We start from the raw sequence: 22461 nt of genomic DNA on the forward strand, positions 1-22461 counted from the left end.
ATAATCCCTGGCTTAATGCCGGCATACATTAAATCTGAAGTTAAATATTGAAGGATGGATATGAGGACCTAACCATGCATGTAATATGAAAACCAAGGCATCGAATTGATGCTACATTTTAGAAATAAAGGAATCATCAAGCGGCTAATGGCAACAGAATATTTTATCAAACTATGAATCACTGTTTCTGATTCAAGAATACATTAATAACTGAGTTTTTGAATGACAGCAATAACTAGCAGTCATGACACTGTGTGGCCTGTGCCAGGACACATGGAACAAAATGATATATAGTGGACACCACTGTGATATTGTTAACATATATAAAGATACTCTAACAAAATTGTTGTTTAGACGAAATCTTTGGCAAATGCAAGTTAAAACTTTCTTCAATTTGAATTCCAAATTTTTAAATCATAAAGATTTGATTACACGTGAATACTTTCCATCTAATAATAGATGTATATTGTAGATGCTTACAAATATACTTCCTCAAATACTGATGAGAGGGCAGGATAACCTAATTGTTTCCCTAATTGGGCCATAAACTTTGCCCCCAAATTTTGTCTATTCCAATTTCCAAATTATAAGATTAGCTTATACACTGCCCTTCAGAGTATCAACAATTTTTAAATAAGATTAAGAATCTGGTTGCCATTGTATGGCTCAAATACAGTATAAAGCTTTGAGGGAAGAAGGGAGAAATTGAAAGAATGGGCTTTCAGTCTTTTGGAATAGCAAACCTGAACTTTCCCCAGCAGTAAATGATTGGGTATCTGTGTTCACCGTGACTGGGTCAGGCTGGCTGAGGCACAACGGCACAACATCACTTTAATTAAGACAAGGTAAAGCATGAGTTGGCAAAATTGCCCACTATTTGTCACCTGAAGCCCAATTACGACTGTAATCACTGAGCATCTCCAATGCTGAAAATTAGATCCAGCCATTTACCTGTAATATACTTCAACATAACAAATATTTGGAGATCACTTAAACAGAGCAAATCCTTTGAAATTTTGGTCACTCTCCTTCCGCTGGCCAAATTAATGATCTTTATGCCTGAATACATGCATTTGGCATTACTGAGCACTCTCATTAACTCCCACCACTCATATTCTTGCATATTAGAACTTGATTTTCCTTTTATTTACAATTCCAAGTCCCTTCACAAATTCTTAAACCCTATATTAAATACAGTTAAGGTCTAGTCTTTAGGAATTACTATTCTCCCTTCTTCTTTCCCTGCCACTTTTCTTAATACTCAAACATGCATGGGAGATTCTGCCCAACCTCCCTCATCTTTTTTTACTATTTCCTAAAAAAAAATTTTTTTTTTTAGAGACATGGACTTGCTCTATTGCCCAGGCTGGACTGGAGCTCCTGGGTTCAAATGATCCTCCCACGCCAGCCTCCTAAGTAGCTAGGACTACAGGAGCTCACCACTGTGATTGGCTTCCCACTCCTTAATAATACATTCTTGCCTCTTTTCATGTAATTCTCTTGATCATGCCCCCAGAGCAAACAGCATCTCTTCATAAGTATAACACATCAAAACATGGGCATTAGGAGTGGCCATGTGATTTCCTCTGGCCAGCAAAATGTGAGCAGGGATGATGTTAACTGTTTCTGCCACTTCTTTCTTTTCCTTCTGACACAAGAATGTCAAGTCCTACTGTGGTCTGAATGTTGGTAACTCCTAAGAAGGACTAAGACATATCTTGAGTAGGGGCTGCTCATTCTGTTTAGTTCCCAAAGTGAAGAAGACACAGAGCAGAATCACAGCTGAACCACAGCCAACATACGTTGTAAGCGAAAAATAAGCTTTTATTGTTCTAAACAACTGAAATTCTGGGATCATGTCACCAGAGCATGATCTAGAGAAAACTAATACATTATTACATAGGAATTAACATGTAATGTTGGTTAAACATAGTGATGATTAAATGAGATAATGGGCATGGTGATAAGCACTGTGCTTGTAACATAGTATTAAATTCATATGAGCTATTATAACATATTCCACACATATCTGTTTCATTTTCTAACATCCTTCAAAGAACAAAAGTATGTGTTTTATAAATTCCTGATATGCCTAGAACAGTGACAGGTACTTAATAAATACATATTACATTAAGTCAAAGTTAAAGGTAACAAAAAGGTAACCTGAAGAGAGCCACAAGAGAGAGAAGAAGAAGATTTGGAGGGGGATGGGAGAATGAATGACATCACTATTTTTTACTCAATAAATATTTATTGAACACTTAACTAGGAGTCAGACACAGTGATAGGCATTAAGGAGACAACTGTGAAGGGGGCAATTCTGCCTTCGTTGAGTTAGAGAAATCATGAAAAGGAAGCAGCAATTATAAGCATATGTGTCCTCCAGTGTGACAAAACACATTGACTTGGATCAAGGATATTTTCCTCAGGTTGTAACCTCAAGAATAAATGGGAGGTGTGTAGATGAAGTAGACAAAGTTGATATGGAAAGAATGTTTCCGGTAGAGCAGACAGCTGATGATGATTTCCCAGTGAAAACAAATAACACCATCTGTTGTCAATTAAAGGTGGTGGGGGATGAAAGCTGATCTTTAGGAAGCTGCATGAGGTCTGATGCAGCCATTACAGAAAATAAGTAGGGAAACTGACCCATGGATGCGGAAATCTAGGTGTTGTTGCTAGCCTGTTGTAAAATGTCATCAGAATGGCATGAATCTTCAGAGTTGGGTGATTTTCTATGGCAACACTAGGATTGGTCATAGTCATAGGGAAGTAGATAGGTGGCTTGTTCCAGAGTAGCTTCTGATGCCAGATGGTTGCACTGAAGCCAACCAGGAAATGAATTGTGGATGTTGACCAGGGTGTAGCTGTCATTGTGGACTATTCTATCTAAGTCAGGAAAATTAAAGGATGGTGGTGAGGGTGTGGTAGGGTTTGAATGCGTCCCTAACGTTCATGTATTGGAAAAAAATCCCCAATGCAATAGTGTTGAGAAGTGGGACTATTCAGAGGCAATTAGATCAAGAGGGCTCTGCCTTCATGAATGGGTTAATGCCAATATCTCAGGCATGGGTTTGTTATTGAAGGAGTGGGTTCCTGATAAAACGATGAGTTCAGTCCCCTTCCACTCTCTCTCACACATGCTTTTTTGCCCGTCCACCCTTCCACCATGGGATGATGCAACAAGAAGGCCCTCACTAGATGCCAGCACCTTGATATTGGACTTCTCATCCTCCAAAACTGTGAGACATAAATTTCTTTTCTACATAAACTAACCAGTCTGTGATATTCCATTGCAGCAACAAAAACTGAACTAAGACAGGATGTTTCTACTGACAAGAAACTATAAAAGCTGAAGTTTCAAGGGACTGGTGGTCTCAATGAAACTAATGCATAGATTTTTTAAAAAAATTAGGTCACATTCAATATCTAATGCAGTACTGTCAGCCTATATCATCAGGATATATTAAATACTTCTCTCTGTGAACCAGCAGAGGCAGGCATGTCTTAAGTGATCTAAGGGGGTATTACTACTTTATTTGCATAGCACTTCCCTTTATTTCAAATGCTTTCCCATTCATCATAAACACCTCATTTAATTGTCATTACAATTGTGTGAGTTACAGAAAATCAGTATTAATATCCTCATTTTATAACTGAAAAAAAATATTGAGGCTTGAGCAAATTTTAACACTTGCCTAAAATCCCAGTGTGAGTTTGTAATGGATTATAATTAAAACCCAAACTATTACCCCTTTGATGTGTGCCACTTAAACAATCTATGCAGAAAAGTCAGAAGCATTAGCTGGTTATCTATATGGCAAAACCCAAGTATATACTGAAATTATCCATCACTTCAAACAAATTCTTTTGTTTAATTCCCAAACCAAAGAACAATGGCCGACTTCTTCTGGTAATTTCAGTGAGAAAAATATTCAGCTACATTGTATGCTCAGGAGGTTATTAATCTATGTTAGCCTTACCATCCCCTTTTTTGAGGCACTGATTTTCCTTTAATGTCTACCCACATAAGTATTGTTTTAATTTAATCATTGTAATTTGTAAAAGATGTGCTCACAACGTAGTAAGGTTGAAGGTCCTCGTTCCTTTTGTCTGATAAATCTTTTTCTAGGCCGGGTGCGGTAGCTCATGCCTGTAATCCCAGCACTTTGAAAGGCCAAGGCGGGAGGATCACCTGAGGTCAGGAGTTCAAGACCAGCATGGCCAACACAGTGAAATCCCGTCTCTACTCAAAACACAAAAATTAGCCAGGCATGGTGGCGGCCATCTGTAATCCCAGCTATTCAGGAGGCTGAGGCAGGACAATCGTTTGAACCTAGGAGGTGGAGGTTGCAGCGAGCTGAGATCACAACACCGCACTCCAGCCTGGGCAAGAGAACGAGACTCCATCTCAAATAAGTAAACAAACAAACAAACAAATAAATAAATGATAACTCTTTTCTATTTACCCATGAGAAAACAACTATACATTTTATCAAACTGTAAGGATATAAATAGAGCCAAAGGGTTGGTTCCAGAACCTGAATATAAATGAATATTCTTATATCTAATCAGTTTTTTTTAAGCCCCAGGCTGTAAGATAGATGGCAAATAATTTCCCTATGTGCTTCTAATTTTAAATTAAAATTGAGGTCACACTGAAATGGTGGAAGTCAAAACCAATTTAGTTCCTTTGATCTCAACCTAGGGAAACATAACATTTCTGCTTATCTTCTTCATAACAAGAAATGCTTCTCAGATAAAAACTGTAGTACATAGAAATAAAGAGACTGTATGTCAGGCACCCCATTAAACTCTGCAAATGCAGGATGAGTGAATTTTGAATATATGATTTTAATCTTTGCCCATATAGATATTTCTATTAGTATCATAATTAAATGGAACCTTCATTTAGACCTGGTTCTACTATTCACTTGACATCTAAATTTTTAAAAAATCACTGAAACTCTCATTTTTAAAGTTTTATGTTGTAGAATGCTGCAATATATATGCCCTGACCAACTTACAGGCCCTAAAAATTAAACAGTTTGCCCTAGATTGTATAGGTAGTACGTGACAAATCTATGGTTCCTTTTACACAACAGGTTATAGTATAGTTGTTTCTTTGAAAAGTTTTTATTTATCTTGGAATGCTTTTCTTTAGCATACTGTAAGGGCCTCTGTTAAAAGTTGGTCAAACTTCTTAGATATCAGTGAGAGAAATGATAAAGGACACAGATGATCCTAAACAATGTTTATGCAAAAACAAAAAAAAAGTATGTCATTTAACTTCAGAATACAAGATTCTTTACTAAAATATTTATATAACAATGTTTTACTTAGTCTCCTATTAAAACTTATATTAAATTGTACCTGCTACTCACATACCAATGCTGATGCTCACATTATCACCCTAACAGCAATGTTACACAAAATTTATATTTGTATTTTCAGTCTAAAATAGGGTAACTGTGGTTTCCAACTATCAAAATTGCCCCATGACTTTGGATTATCAAATAAAACTGGCAAATAAAAATAGACATCTAAAGATTCACGTGAAACATTTTTAGATTCTGTTCCTCAATCTTTATTTTCAATGTCTCAAGATAAGCCTTCTTTATTTATTATCTGGATTACTGAAATGTCTGTCTAACCATTTCCCTACGTCAAGTCTTACCAATCACTCTTCAAACTTTATTTCTCAGGACTAACAAAGTTATCTTTCTAATACGCTCATTAGGCTGATGGTCATTTTTCTGCTTTAAAGCCTTCATTAGTGCTTTAGTTTTCAGAAAAAAGGAAAAATTCTTAACCTTAATCTCAGGAGCCCAATGACTTAGCCTTTGCCCTCTCTTTTGCCCCATGTTCCTTTGCTATCTTTATACAGCTAATCATTCTAAGTGGAACCTCAGGACACCAGACAGAGTTTCCAGTCTCTGATAATTCCAAGTTACTGTTTTCCTGGACCTAGAATCCTTTGCTTCCCATCAATGGTACAGTGAGACTCACTCATACTTAAGTCTCTGCTCAAGCATGGCACTGACCCTCTGTTTGATTAGATACCCTCTTGGGTGGTCTTACTGCATCCTCTGAATATTTGCATTCTATCTATCAACAATCTGGGCTGAATCCATTTTCTACATGGCAGATAGGTTTTTGTTTTGGTTTTTTTGTTTTTTTGTTTTGGTAAACTAATCATATCATTAAAAACAGTCAATACTTGTCTCCTGAATTCTGGACAACAGCCGCCTTAGGCTCTACCTGAGATAGTCCGGTTTAAGTCTTCAGCCTTACCTGCCTGGCAACATTCTTCTTCCTGTCCGCTACACTGAGAGGTGACAGCCTGCTGGCAGCCCTCACAGCCCTCCTTCGCTCTCGGCACCTCCTCGGCTTTGGCACTCACTCTGGCCGCGCTTGAGGAGCCCTTCAGCCCGCCGCTGCACTGTGGGAGCCCCTTTCTGGGCTGGCCAAGGCTGGAGCCGGCTCCCTCAGCTTGCAGGGAGGTGCGGACGAAGAGGCGCAGGCGGGAACCGCGGGCTGCGCGCGGCGCTTGCGGGCCAGCGCGAGTTCCGGGTGGGCGTGGCCTTGGCGGGCCCCGCACTGGGAGCGGCCGGCCAGCCCCGTCGGCCGGGGCAGTGAGGGGCTTAGCACCTGGGCCAGCAGCTGCTGTGTTGGATTTCTCCCCAGCCCTTAGCTGCCTCCCAGCGAGGCAGGGCTCGGGACCTGCAGCACGCCATGCCTGAGCATCTCCCACCCTCCGTGGGCTCCTGCGCCGCCAGAGCCTCCTCACGAACGCCGCCCCCTGCTCCACAGCGCCCAGAACCGCCCAAGGGCTGAGGAGTTCAGGCGCACGGCGCTGGACTGGCAGGCAGCTCCACCTGCACCCCGGTGCGGAATCCACTGGGTGAATTCAGCTGGGCTCCTGAGTTTGGTGGGGACTTGGAGAATCTTTATGTCTAGCTAAGGGATTGTAAACACACCAATCAGCACTCTGTATCTAGCTCAAGGTTTGTAAACACACCAATCAGCACCCCGTGCCTAGCTCAGGGTTTGTGAATGCACCAATTGGCACTCTGTGTCTAGTTAATCTGATGGGGACTTGGAGAACCTTTATGTCTAGCTAAGGGATTGTGAATGCACCAATCGGCACTCTGCATCTAGCTCAAGGTTTGTGAATGCACCAATTGGCACTCTGTGTCTAGTTAATCTGGTGGGGACTTGGAGAACCTTTATGTCTAGCTAAGGGATTGTGAATGCACCAATCAGCACTCAGCATCTAGCTCAAGGTTTGTAAATGCACCAATCAGCACTCTGTGTCTAGTTCAGGGTTTGTAAATACACCAGTCAACACTCTGTATCTAGCTAATCTAGTGGGGGCCTGGAGAACTTTTGTGCCTAGCTCAGGGATTGCAAAGGCACCGATCAGCTCCCTGTCAAAACGGACCAATCAGCTCTCTGTAAAACAGACCAATCGGCTCTCTGTAAAATGGACCAATCAGCAGGATGTGGGTGGGGCCGGATAAGAGAATAAAAGCAGTCTGCCCCAGCCAGCAGTGGCAACCTGCTGGGGTCCCCTTCCACATCCTGGAAGCTTTGTTCTTTGCAATAAATCTTGCTGTTGCTCACTCTTTGGGTCCACACTGCCTTTATGAGCTGTAACACTCACTGTGAAGGTCTGCAACTTCACGCCTGAGCCAGCAAGACCACGAACCCACCAGAAGGAAGAAACTCCGCACACATCTGAACATCAGAAGGAACGAACTCCAGACACGCCACCTTTAAGAACTGTAACACTCACCGTGAGGGTCCGCGGCTTCATTCTTGAAGTCAGTGAGACCAACAACCCACCAATTCCGGACACAGTACCACCTGCCATAGTTTTGGGGTTTCGGTGGGGTAGGTGGGTAGAAAAGGAGCTAACCTGAACTCTTTACCAGCTTTAGCATATTCTCTTCCCACTGTCTCAAGTTATCTTCTCCCCACTCTTGCCATCACTTATCTCCAGGTCTCATCTTACCTGACACTTTCTCAATAATTCTCCTCATCCATTTTTATGCAAATTGCTCTTGCATGGCATATTTTGCTTTTCTTTCATAGCTCCTATCAAAATGTGTAATTATGGGCCTATTTGCATGACTATTTGTTTCATATCTGCCTCTACATCCTCCATAAGTTCCATGAGGTCTGAGAACACGTTGGTTTTGTTCACCACCCTAAACTCAAGGCCTGGCACAGTGACTGGCACCATTTGGTGCTTAGAAATATTTGTTTAATGAATTTAAAGTCTCTTTCACTAAGCTTCATTATTCTTGACGAATTGTGATTTCTATGTAACTTTGTAACACTAAGAAATTGTATAATACAGAACTGCCCATAGAGGGTTCTCACTAAGTATTAGATTAATAAATGGGCAATTTTCAAAGACCAACCAAAACTCCTAAGACTAAAACTATGGTGAACAGTACTAACCTCTTTTTGAGTATCAAGATATACTGAAGGACCTTGTATTTCTTTAGACTTACATCTCAAAGGGAAATATGACGGATACTATGATGCACCAACCAGACTCCCCTTCAGGAATGAAGATTTATTCCCCCCAGCTGGTGTGAGAGTTACAGCTCACTTTGTGCTACACTTAAGCGTAGCTTTAGAAAGTCTCAAAGGAAGGAAACTGCTGCGTTTGAGGACTTTCCTCCTTGCAGGGACACTCATACTCCACATATATAAAGGTCAGCCCCATATCCCAACTTGAGACAAGGCTGAAGAGCCATCCCACCTCCAGAGCTCTCCATGGAGTACACAGAGGCTGTCACAGGCACTGTAGCCTCACTCAACTCCTCCCTGTACCCACTCCTGCTTTTCTGTTCTTTCACTTCTCTTGATTCTAATAACCACACCTAACAAACATCCTGCATGCTAACCTCCATCTCAGAGCCTGCCTCACATCCAGGGTATCTCTTCCCATTGGTGACAAGAAAAAAAACGTTAGGGTTGTATGTGAATAAAAACGGCTTATAAATAATCTGTGTCATATCTGTGTTGTGGGGATGTACATGCTATTATTAAATAAGTTACTAGAAGGACAGCATATGATTCTTACAACAGCATTATATTAATAGCAATTCTGATTCATTTGAGCTGAGTGGAGGTTTACAGATATATTGGTATTGTTCTGGTTTTTAAAAATTTATTAACTATTATGGTCTGCATTTGCCTGATAAACACAGGCTAAGTAATACATTATTGAAAATAGTTTTATGCCAAAAAAAGGAAATAGTGGAGGGCAGGCATGCCCTATTTGTGCCATACCACAAAGGTTTCTGTTTACCTCTCTGAAAACGGGAGATCTTCCATATAAAGGCATTGGTTCAGACAGTAAGTACTGGAGAATGAAGATGTAACTAGTTCAGGGTAAGAAGAGATGCCTTATACAAAAGGAGATACAACTGTTTGTTATTAAAATAAAGGAATTATTATTTTGCAGCCGACTAGCTAAAATGTAACCCTTATTACTTTCTCCCTTATACATTATTTATGCCTATTTTATAGTTAAGCAATTAAAATTAGGTGCATCCTTTCTTCCTAAAGGAATAAACATTCTCCTTCCTCTGCAGCTCATTAGAAAATGTCTACTAGAGAAGAAAGGCTTCCCTTGAGGCACTTGGGCTTCTCAAACATTACTGTGAACACAAATCACCCAAAGGATCTCATTAAAATGCAGATTCTAATTCCGGGGGTCTGTGGTGAGCCCTGAGATTCTGCATGTCCAATAAGCACCCAGGTGATACTGATACTGCTGGTCTATGGACCACACTCTGAATAGCAAGGTATAAAAGCAAGGTATAAAAACATAACTTGTGGGGAGGGCTCACAGAATATGATTTAGATATAAGGCAGTACTTCTGATACTAAAAAAAAAGGATGTATACCATTTTTGTGAATGAAAAAATACAAACACACACACAGCATAAGTTTAAAAAAAGTCACACAGGCACTTAATTGTTGTACTTATAAAATGAACACATAGACAAAAGCCTAGTTAGCAATCACTTCTGCAATACATACCTCAAAAAGTTATATATTTTTATAAGTATCGGTTACATGGAGCAATAAAAGTTTCAATAGGTTATTTTTATACTATGGAAACAATCTTTAGCTTGTAATTTGAGTATATATGTATGTAGTATGTGTCTATGTATGTGTATAAGTGTGTGTGTTTGCATCATACACAGATTCAAATTTTGTATGTCAAAGATTATGTAATGCATTTCAGTGACAGATAACACAAGTTGATGATCCAAACACTTTGGTTTCATGTCTGTTTCTTCAGTAAAAATCTTACTTTTTGTGCTTACAGAATTATCCATACAATACAGAGACTTTCTTTCTGGAAAGAATCCTATACTTTCAGTTGTCTAAATATTAAAAACAATGGCGATCATCAAAATAAGCCATATGCAGCTATGCATCCTGTAACTCTGAGAATGAATTATCATAATAGTACAAAAGGAAGTAAGGACATCTAGAGTATCTATTCTCTACCTGTTGCATTCCAATGAAGTCAATACAACTATCCCAATGTCCTGAGTACATAGAACAGCCAGATATTAGAAATGAAACACATTTCTAAGATTCTTTTCTATCTGGATACAAAAAACAACACAGTCAATATTCATTGTGTACTTCCTATATTCCAGAGAGTATGGTAGTTGCTTTACATCTCTTTGCTCAGCTATTCCTCACAGCAACCTAGTGAGGTTAAGCCCTATTATCCCCATTTTGCAAGCAAAACAGAAATGCTAAGAAATCCATCCTTGGTCACAGAGCAAGACAGCTCCTATTTTCCTCTGAAAAGATAGGTAAAAAATCCTCTTAATAGTTCTCAACCATGGATACACAATGTGATCACCTGGAAGGCTTTTGCAGTACTAATTCCTAGATGCTACCTCTTAGAGATTCTAACTTAAATTGTCTGATATTTGGTTTTCATAGCCAGAGCTGAAAACCACTATTCTGGAGCATTTAAATAATCTTGTTCTCTTCTACTCCCATCAGTGTAACCAGATGATGACCTCATTTCTCATTTCTCAAGGACAGTAGATGCTATGTAATGGACACTTTCTATCCACATCCCCTTCCTCTGGTCTACACTGGAGAGTAATTTTTGAATCTTCTCTTCCCCCAGCCCAAACTCCTTTCCAGGAACCTCCCTGAATACATTTCCATTGCTATTTTAAAATGATTAAATTTCTCTTATTTTTTAAAACAAAAACGAAAAGCCCTCTTTGTCATCACATAACCTTTCAGCCTATCCTATCCCAACAAAGCCAAATTTCTTCCCCAAATTATCCATAACGGATGACAATATTTCCTGCCACTCATACATTACCCTGTTAGCCTGGTTTCTACCTCAACTCTCAATATAATCTATTCACACCAAAATTACTTTTCACCCAATATCTCTCCTATCGGTAGTTGACTCTTAATATTTTCCTTTCCCAATTGTTTATTTTCATTGCTGCAACACTGCACTTTCCAGGCTTTTTCTCCTATGATTTGTAAGGTCCTTCTTAGTCACTTTGCAAGCTTCTTGTCTTGCATACATTGATGCGAGACAAGGGTTTCTCATAATATCTAATGCAAGCTTGTCCAACCCACACCCTGCATGCCGCACGTGGCCCAGGACAGCTTTGAATGCTGCCCATCACAAATTTGTAAACTTCCTTAAAACATTACGAGATTTTTTTAAGTTTTTTTTTTTTTTAGCTCATCCGTTATTGTTAGTGTTCGTGTATTTTATGTATGACCCAAGATGAAGGTTCTTCTTCCAATGTGTCCCAGGGGTGCCAAAAGATTGGACACCTATGCATGGACATGAAACCATATGAATACTGTTATGGGATGTAAATCACAAATCCTGATGCCCTGTTTAATCTTTCTTGAACTGTGCATTCATATGTCCGACTATAAATTAGACATGTCTGCAGTCACTTAATATGTCCAAGGGCAAACTCATCATCCTCCCGCACAAAATTTTATCATCCATTTTCCCTATAGAAATGAATGGTGCCATGAATTCACTCCCATCCCAGAAACATACCTGCATTCCTGAAACCTCTCTCTTCCTACACAAACATCCAATCATTGAGTCCAAACCAATCATTAAGTCTTTTTAATCCTTAAATATGTCTTCTTGATATCATCCTTACTTTCACAGCCTGGCTGCTATTATCTAGTACCTAAATTACTATTCTTAACTGTTCCCAGTTTTGTTCATTCCCTCTACTCCAATACACAAATGGTAGTCATGAGAAACATTGTAAAAAGCAAACTGTAAAAGGTCGTGTTTCTTAATAAAACTTCAGTGGTCCTACAGTTCCCTCAGAATAAAGTTCAAACTTGTTATCTTAAAAGATCCTTCATGAACTGATCATTATTTTCCTTTATGGTCTTATAGCATGTGATTTTGTCTTTCACATTAAAAGAAACATAAATAATGACCTTCTTAAATTTCTTTGAGTTTGTCATGCTCTTTCTGGCTTCTAAGACTTGGCATAGTTTCTTTTCTTTCTTTTTTTTTGGGGGGGGGGGGCTCTTCCTTTCCGTCCTTCCCCAACCTCTCTCTCCTTCTGATTAACACTTCACTTATCTTTCAAGTTTTTGTTCAACAATAAATGCTCATACTTTTAACTCTGCCTGTGTTTGAACTGGGACTCTATCATTTCTTACAGTGTGAACCTGAAGGAGTTGTTTAACTTCTCTAATTTGCAACCACCTCCTCTTTAAAATGAGGATAATGGAAATATGTTATCTCATATAACCATATAAATGTTAAATGAGATAATACTTGTAAAGTGGTTGGCATGCTGCCTGGCAAATGTTGTCAATAAATGTTATTATTTTCATGCACCTGGGATACTTTCATTGACCCTAGAAATGTTTTTGGTCAGTATCCTAACTGCTCTCACCATGCCCCCTACTGCTCCTGTCATTGTTCCCATTACATGGAAAGACGATGTCTTTTTTTATTGTTCCAAATCTTCCACTATATTGAAGCTCTTAAGGGTCAGGACTATGCCCATTTTATTTGCTGCTGAATTCTGGACACCTGACACAGAGATGAGCCCATAACAACACCAGTTAAACCTTAGTTCAATAAAGAGCAGGGGGCTTTGGAATTCCAAAGAACTCTCCAACTGCACAGGCTGTGCACTTTTAAAAGCTGCTCCTGGAAGGAATAATCATAGTGTTTGTGCATGTGTAAGTGTGTAAATTGAACCATTCAGGGATAATCTCTAACACTGTTTACTTTTTTAAAATGTGAGATGTTAGTTTATGTTGTAAACACTTTAGTAAACATGTAGTATAAATGAATTCATAGGTAAACATGACAAAACTAAGTGGGCATATAAGAAAAAACACCAAATTTCAGTTTGAAGAATTCCGATACATCCCAAAATACTGGTATCACATCAGTAATTTCCAGTGAACTACACTGCACATTTTGCTTATTTTACAAATGCTGTGCGAAAGTTGCAGAATTCTACTGATGCTGCTATAAAGACAACACAAATTTTAGTTTGCAGTCCACTTTAAATATATGATAGACCATTTTCCCTGGGTCTAATTCTTCCCTGGGTCTAAGCACCTTCAAAAATACTTCCTGTAGGTTAGCTAAAGGATCCTGAGTTTTGTAACATAAGGATTGGTGCAAACTCTATTAACTGGGTCCGAAATGTTTAGATGACAAACTCCCTACATTAAAATACTATAAAGGTGAAAGGTTTGAAAAATAGGCTGTCCTTTCCTAGGATGAAGTACAGACCAAAGTGTATCTACCCAGTAAATGGATCCTTTAAGAAAGAAAATAAAGTACATATCTTTTGGGAGGTAATTTGGAAAAATGTTTGTATAGTTTGACCCAGTAATCCTCTCTCAAGGAATTCACCTTAAATATAAAAAGAAAAAAGCCAAATGCACCATTTGTTGTAATTTTTTGCTTAGTGTGGTATTTCTCAAAATAGAGGGGAAAAACTAAAATCTATCTAGATTCAAAATGAATTTTGTATATTATGACACATCAAATGCAGCCCTTAAAATTAGTTATAAGCACTTTTCATGTTATCATAAAATATCATATAAAATATTTGATATAAACTGATTTCAATTATGTAAAAATTATATAATCATATCAAGAAGTAGACAAGAAAACAAATAATAATTTATTAGTTGTATAACTGTGTAAGCTCACTTAATACATTCTGTGTAATATGCATATTTTTATATGTGTCCGTTTAAAAAAATTCCCCAAATGTAAAAACACAGTCTTAGAATTTTATTAATGTTGTCTGTTCTAAAAGAAAAATCGCTTGTAAATCTGGCCTCCAGTAAACAAAACTGTTTTTTCTTTTTTAGCTTTTCTAAGCTATATTTTGTGCTACATTTTTTTAAATAAAATGATCAACTTTGTATTTCATATGCCTAAACCGTAAACTTTAGTTAGACTGATTGATCTTAGTAACAGTTAATCTGACTTCATGAGTTCTTGAGCCCCAGTTCATATAGGACAAAGAATACTTTTGTTTTATTTACTTTGTGACAAATGAAAAATCTATAGGATGCTAGGCAAAAGGCTTATTGCTCTTAGAGTCTTCCATCTCAGTCATTACCATGTTCAGGTTCATTAACTGAATCACTTTCAAAAGAGCACATTAGTATGAAATAAAACTATTTCAATGGCAGGCTAAAAAATCATAGTTTAACACTTCTTTAATAAACTGTGTGACCTCAGGCAAGTGACTTAACATCTCTGTGCTTCAAATTGTTCATCTGATTATTATCATGGGTAATAATAATAATACCTACCCAATAGAGTTGTGCTGAACATTAAATGTTTTTATAGACAGAAAACATTTAGATCAGTAAATGGCAGGTGGTAAAAAATATTTATTAGTTGTATCATCATCACTCATTTTTAATCACAGCTAGGTTTTATATTAAAGTACTCTACAAAGCACGGCAAGAAATAAATTTTATGTTGTTTTTCTAAGAGACAGTCCAAGGATTCTGTATCTCAAAGTTTTGACCTTAAGCACGTCACTTATTTATCTGAGTATCAGGTTCATCACTAATAAAATCAGATAAATGCCTACATTATGATTTAGACATGATTAAATGAGACATACAACAGAATTGAATACGATATCATCACTTTATTCTCTCCTAATTTTTATATGACCTGACGTAGTATCTAACACAGAGCAGATGGTTTACAAATAATAATACTTTTTAAAAGTAGGGATAATTGTGCGAAAAAAAGTTGCTCCAGTAGACATGAATTTAATTTATCAAAACTAACTTCAACAGGCTGAATGCCATGAGTTGTCATCATCCCTTACATATTAAATGTACTTTGACGCCAAAGTGCTAATACCTTTCTACAAGGCTAGAAAAATATCAATTTCTGGGTACAAAGGACTGTGGCCATTATCTGATTTAAATCTGTCTTCAGAGAAAACAATTAACCCCCCAAATTCAATGGTCCTTAAAATCAGAAGTGTTAATGTTTTATAATCTTGCAACTCAAACTTTCAGGAACAATAATGCTGATTTGCTGTCAGGAAAATTATTCATGCCTTGTTATCTTCCAGTGAGTGTAGGTTTAATACAAGCAGTGTGTGAATATCGAAGAATAAGGTGGAAAAGTATTAAATTAGAAAACATAAAAATAGACACACCTTATTTAAGACATAATCTGAGAGAACGATGGTCAGACAATAAACTTATTGACAAAAAACACAGGCCATTTGCAAATCTTCATTCAAAAAGTTGTCTATTTTAAAATGCTCGAGCAACTAAGAAGCAGCAGGATAAATCGCAAATTTTTTTCAAAAAGCTACTTAGGGAATAAGGCTTGCCAGTAAAGGACAAATAATTTCTTACAACATGGATATCATATCACTACATCTGATCTTTTTATGGTTATATAATACTTTCAAACACTTTGATCCCCCCAGACTCAAAAACTCCTAAAACACATATATCTTCATAAGGTATAACTTGAATTTAAGCAAAAAAGGTAAAAGAATATTAATTTTACTACTAAAAGCAACAACTTCTCAGTATAACTGGAAATAAACTGTGTGAAACCTCAAAGCTGTCTAATTGTGCCTTCATTCATGCAAATGAAGAAGGCAGTTTTTGTTGGTTTCCAGGTTTGAATTAATCATCAGAGCAAAATCCACTAAAATTGTCGTAGCTACAGAAAGCTACATCAACTGAAGATATCTAGCATCCAGAAGCCAGCATTAATAAATGCATGAGTGGGCCGGGTGCAGTAGCTCACGCTTGTAATCCCAGCACTTTGGAAGGCCAAGGTGGGCAGATCACCTGAGGTCAGGAGTTTGAGACCAGCCTGGCCAACATGGTGAAACCCCATCTCTACTAAAATTACAAAAAATTAGCCGGGCGTAGTGGCAGGCGCCTGTAGTCCCAGCTACTCAGGAGGCTGAGGCAGGAGAATGGCGTGAACCCGGGAGGCGAAGGTTGCAGTGAGCCGAGATCGTGCCACTGCACTCCAGCCTGGGCGACAGAGCGAGACTCCGTCTCAAAAAAAAAAAAAAAAAAATACAAAAATTAGCTGGGCATGGTGGAGCGTGCCTGTAATCCCAGCTACTCGGGAGGCTGAGGCAGGAGAATCACTTGAATCCGGGAAATGAAGGTTACAGTGAGCTGAGATCATGCCACTGCACTCCAGCCTGGGTGACAAGAGCGAGACTCTGTCTCAAAAAAAAAAAATAAAAAAAATGAATAAATGTATGCATATACTTGAAGCAGTTTAAAAAGTGCATAAGTATTTACAATGTTTTAAACATCATAATAAATATGTACACCCCTTTTCACATTTCAACATATAAAACAACTTTATGAGACCCGCTATTTTATCTGCATTTTATAAATAAGGACACAAGTCTCATAAAACATACTTATGGATATGGGTATGTATATGAAGTGGAATGAGTTGACCAAGATCACCCAGTTGGCTAGGGGTACAAACAGGATACAAATCCAAGTAGAATAACTCAAGCGCTTCTAACTCTAACCATTATGAGATGCTGGTTTTGTTGGTTGTTAAGATACCCACAGTTATTTAATTTTATGAATAAACTATTTAACTTTGGCAGCAAAATTATTTAAAATAACTAAATTCTGCATAAATATAAGAAAATGAATTTGAGAGGAAAACCACTCTCCTAATGGCTAAGTTCCTCCTGAGATAATACAGCCAAATTGTCACTTAAAATAATCAGTACAAAAATTTAGTTTTAAACAATTTTCCAATAATAATATCCTGGTGAAACTTCAAGGAAATAATTTTTGGAGGTTTAAATATCTCCCCAAAAGTTTGTACCACTCCTACCTTTTAAAAATCTAAATTCTGCATATTGGAAATACATGTAGCTCTGCATTAAAATGCCCTCATGTAACATATTACAAGAAATAAAAACTCATGTGAATTCACCATAGAAAATGTTATCCAAATTGTAAGTGCAAGTTAGTTTTTAGATAGTGTCAAGTGTCAGATTTCAGATATGTTATACGTAATACTAAACTTTAGCTGGTCTCATTTCATTGTTCTTCTTGGATGAACTTTCATGCTAATTGCACAGCTCTGTTCCTACACTGGCTTTGGTGAGGCAAACTAAAACACACTAAGATTAAATGTCTATGCTGTTACCCAAAGAGATGATATGACACAACTCTGATTCATTTGCTTACGGTCTCCTTTGTCACCATCATTCTCAATCAAATCCTGCCAGGCTTTGAACATGTGATTATAGTCTTCAAAGCTACAACAGAATCACAGAAGCTGGTTTAATGATGCCTAAAGCAAATAATTTAGATGAGGCCCCTGACATCCACAGTCAGAAATACTCAGTAGAAAAGGGGTCCATGCTAAGTCTGTATGTGTCCACAGAATACACGTGTGCATTATGGGTGTGTGTGCAGACATACGAATGTTTAGACATAAATATAAAACCCATTTTGCAGTTGAAATCAATCAAAATAAATTTAATTTGAGCAGGAGGAGTAACAGGCAGAGAGAATTCATGGGAAGATAATAAATTAGAAACCCAGTTTTGCTATGAGAAAACTTAGCAACAACAGTACCTAGAGTAATTTGTGTACCTCAAACAAAAACTGCCTCGCCATCCTTACTTTTGGATGGAATTAATGCCAACATTCATTAAATGTATACCATGTGCAGGCTCTTCGGAACATGCAATTGCCAGTGTTAGGTAAGAAGTAGGAATTACAGATCTCCCAAACAATTTCACCTTCATATTTATTCAGCCTAATCCTGCACCGTTACTCTGACTAAAATTCCTGAGTAGTTCTGGTCGCCTCTTTTTCTCCCATACCCCTCACCCAGTACTCAAAACTGTTAAGCCTCTACTTTCAAAATGCATCATGAATCTTTGCATCATCTCCTACCCTAGTCCAAACCACATCATCCTTCCCCTTAACTATGGCAAGTGCCTTCTAACAGGCCTCTCTCATACAGGTTTAACCCTTTATAGTCAAGTCTTTACCCATGCACCAAAGCGATCCCTTTAAAACCTGTGACAGATTATTTCACATCACCATTCAGACCCTACAATTCATTATTAAAATGGTCAAGCCTCACACAACTGGGCCCTGGTTACCTCTCTGGTCTCACCTTCTATTACTTTCTCTAGTTCTGTGTAATTTCTTGGCATTCCTTGAAGATACCAGACATTCACATACATTAGGGTCTTGGCAGTCAGCATTTCCTCACCCTGCAATACTCTACCCTAACTTCATCACATAATTTAGGTCTTTGATGAAATGTCACGACAGAAAGTCTTCCCTGGCTACTTTACTTGAATTAGGAACCTCCTGCCATTTTTCTTTATCTTCTCATCTTATTTTATATTTCTTTATAGCACTTATCACCACCTGATATGTTTGAGTATAAAGGTGTGTGTATAGATATATATATAAATTTGTTGTCTATTTTACCCTCTTAGAATGTAAGCTCCATGTGAACAGCGATTTATATCTTTCGAAAATGTCATTTGATTAAAACTTTGATGAACAAACATATTCACTACTGCCTTACCATGCCTCATCCGCCATGAACTTCACTCTCTGAAAAACTCTGTCCCAGACATAGATAAATCCTTTGGCTTTCCTCCACCTTCTTCCCCTTTGAATACAACAGAGACAGTAATTTTTTAAAAAATTATTTTGTCTAAGAAATGAGCCCTCCTTGCTTTTACAATTACTCATGGGCTCCAGCATACGGTGCTTTGCATTTTTGCATCAAAGCACTACACATTGAATTCTGCTCACAAGTACGTCATAACTCCTTACAAAAGGGGCACAGATAACCTCTTAGATTTCAAATAAAAATGCTATTTTTATTCTTCTTTTATTTGAGACTTTTATGGCATTTCATATTGTATACTGTTCTATGTTTCCATGTGTTTCCCAGTTCAGCTCCTACCAGAGGCTGCTGCTTCCCAGTCTCTCATTCAAGGACCTCTCCTCCAACAACAATCCATCAAAATGTTAACACTGTATAAGACTCCACATGTGCCTTTCTGCACAGTAGAAACACTGCCTGGACAATCTCAAATATCTATATAGCTTAAACTCTCAAATACCCATTATTCACTTTTCCGTTCTTAGCTCCTTGAGAAAAGGGGCCTTAACCTGCTCATTACTGCATCACTAGCTTTAAGCCCAGTACTTGGTAAAGAATGGAAGGTAAGTAAATATCTGCTGAATGAATGAGAACTCTCAAGTAAATGTGTAACTCTAGGTAACATCTTGCCTTTGTTTCCAGAACTACAGCAAGCTTCCTATTAGATATGCTCTCTTGACTGGGAGTGTCTTCGCACATTTAATGCACAACATGGTCACAACGTAAGTCATATATTTCTCCATCTCCTCTTTCCTCACCCTCAAGTTTAATGCCAAATGGTCCCCTTCTTGGATAGTTTACATCTTGAGTCAAGGATTTGAGAATCATTTCTGCTCCCTGATGGTGTATATCCAGTTTTCAACTTCTGAAGGCTTTTTCTTCTAAATGTCTCTTCAGTGAGTCTTCCCTCATTTAACATTGACATGATTATGCCAATTCATGCCCTCATTATTTCTTACCAGATGTACTGCAATGACTTCTGAACTGTCTTTCCTGCCTCCAATTTTACCCCACTAGTCTTCCTTATGGTTGCTCTTTATTGTTGTGGTTGTTGGCTTTTAATGGTAAAATCATCATATCATATTCCTTTCTAAAAATTTGTGGAGGGATTTCTGTATCATTCTAGAATGCATATAAATCAAATTTTTAGCATATCATAAAAGCCCCAAATGTTAAGAATCCTACCTCTTCTTTGTACATCTTCCTTGACACTTGACTGTTCTCTCACCTTCCAAGATCCATCTACTCTCCAATAGTTGTCCCACTTCTAGCCATCCAAGTGTCAAAAGTTGTGGCTTACTGAACATGCTTATCCCTCTGCACAAAATATCCTCACGTCCCTCAATATTTCTTATGCTCAAAGACTTAAACATAATTTCTTTTAAGAAGCCTTCCTTTCTTTATGTTATCATCAAGCCCTTTCTGCTTTCTCTCATACACAAGATCCCAGTGTAAGGCTGATAAAGGCAGGAGCACTTGTCTCTGGTTCACAGCTAGTATTATAGAGCTTACTATGACTTGCACCAAGAAAGTACGTATCAACCATTTCCTGAATAAACAAGTTCGCAATGATTTCTTTACCTTTTTTTTTTGTTTTCCCTACTCAAGTAGCTCCTCAATGGCAAGAAGCAATATTCATCTTCTTCCCAGTGAATGAAACACTCATTAAATTACTCATTTAATTAAAAATACAGAAGTATTCATATGTACACCTATACATATGTGTGTATTCAATGCAAATTAAGTATGTCTCAACTTGTTATACTTGAAGTCAAGCCAAGAAGTCCATAGGCTTGCCAGGGATACAGATCATTAGCTTGATTCCTAAATGACCATGTCTGGTCTAAAGGATAAAACAGGTTCCTTAGTCAAGTATATGCAAGTCTGATTCCAAAGCATGATCAGTTACTTCATTTACATTGTCAACTCTGCCCACTGTGGACAACTGTAATCCCTGATTCAATGAATGTCTCTAGAGACATCTCACCATTTCTGTTTACATGAGTCCAGGTCCAAATGTGACTGTAAAAAGTAGACTAATGAAAATACTATAATGAGGATCCAAGTATTAGAGAAAAAGGGAAAGGAGAGAGAAGATCCAGTGAAAGAGAGGATACCAAAAAGAAATAGCATTTGAATAGGGAGTTGAATGGTGGCTAGGAGTTCAAAAGTCCAGACGAGAGCCAATAAGAAATCAAAAGAAAGATTGATAAGTAGTGGCTATCTTCTAAAAAGCTGCTATTTATCATAATGAGGATATCTACCTCTTAGAATATATTTTAGGTTGAACATTTGTGATAACACAATTTGATATTAAATAATTAGAAAGTTTTGCTGTAACACCTCATCTGCATGTAATAGCTTTAGCTAAGGTTGTCAGGCACTGCATATAAAATGCCATTTTAGAATTGTATTAATTTATTTAGCAGTTCATTCATCAATTGAACTCATTTGATAGGGAAGAGATGCAAGGATAGGAATGGAGAAGAGGAGAGCAGAGGAGAGTGAAGGGGAAGGAAGAGAATCAGTACAATCTGCAGATGAAAATAAGCTAGAACCCAAGTGGTGAAGAATGAGAACTGGGTGTTACTGTACTTAATTACCTCATTCCAAATGTGTAACATAGGAAAAATTGTAAAGTGGGGTAAAATAAGGAGGGGAGAAGGTTCTCTCCCTAGGGGAACTTGCTCTTACAGATGTGAACTACTTTATTTATGAATAAGGAATGGACTCTGGAGACAGCTCTGCCACTTGTTATCTCAGTAGCCTTCAGCTATGTAACCATTTCTTACTACTCAGCTCCCTCACCAGTAAAATGGGAATTATTTTGGTGCTTATCTCATTGGACTCTTATGAGAATTAACTGAATCAGTATTCCCAAGGCACTTAGAAAAGGGCGTGATATATAAATCAGCAGTACATAACTCTTTATGCTGAACAAATATGTATGCATTTTAAGACAATAAAATGAGCTCAAAACGACTTTGCAGCATATTAAAAACAGACAATAACATACATCCATTGACCATTCCAAAAGAGGCTTCGAGAGAGCTTTAGTTCCCACAGATTATCTATCACACACATTTGGATCAAAAATTTACACTTCTCAGCCTCACACATATTGCTTGGCAAACACTGCTGCATATCCTACCAAGCAAACAAACTGTGTTCCTAAATCCATATTATATAGAAGTACTAGAGTCCTCAATTCTACCAGCCCTATCTATGTA

At 37.8% G+C, this 22461-nt stretch overlaps 1 protein-coding gene across 2 annotated transcripts in view; it reads right to left on the minus strand.

Annotated features, from left to right (window-relative positions):
* Positions 1-22461, minus strand: part of MDGA2 (MAM domain containing glycosylphosphatidylinositol anchor 2) — an 834858-nt gene that overhangs the window by 778950 nt on the left and 33447 nt on the right. The window contains exon 1 of one of the 2 annotated variants that reach the window (XM_055362264.2): positions 6295-14137. The exons of the other annotated variant lie outside the window; for it this stretch is intronic. The gene's annotated coding sequence lies outside the window, so the exon portion shown is untranslated. Of the gene's footprint in view, positions 1-6294; positions 14138-22461 lie in introns of those variants that run through there. 2 annotated transcript variants of the gene reach the window in all.

This window comes from Gorilla gorilla, chromosome 15, assembly GCF_029281585.2.
Source record: "Gorilla gorilla gorilla isolate KB3781 chromosome 15, NHGRI_mGorGor1-v2.1_pri, whole genome shotgun sequence".
Classification (NCBI taxonomy): Eukaryota; Metazoa; Chordata; class Mammalia; order Primates; family Hominidae; genus Gorilla; species Gorilla gorilla.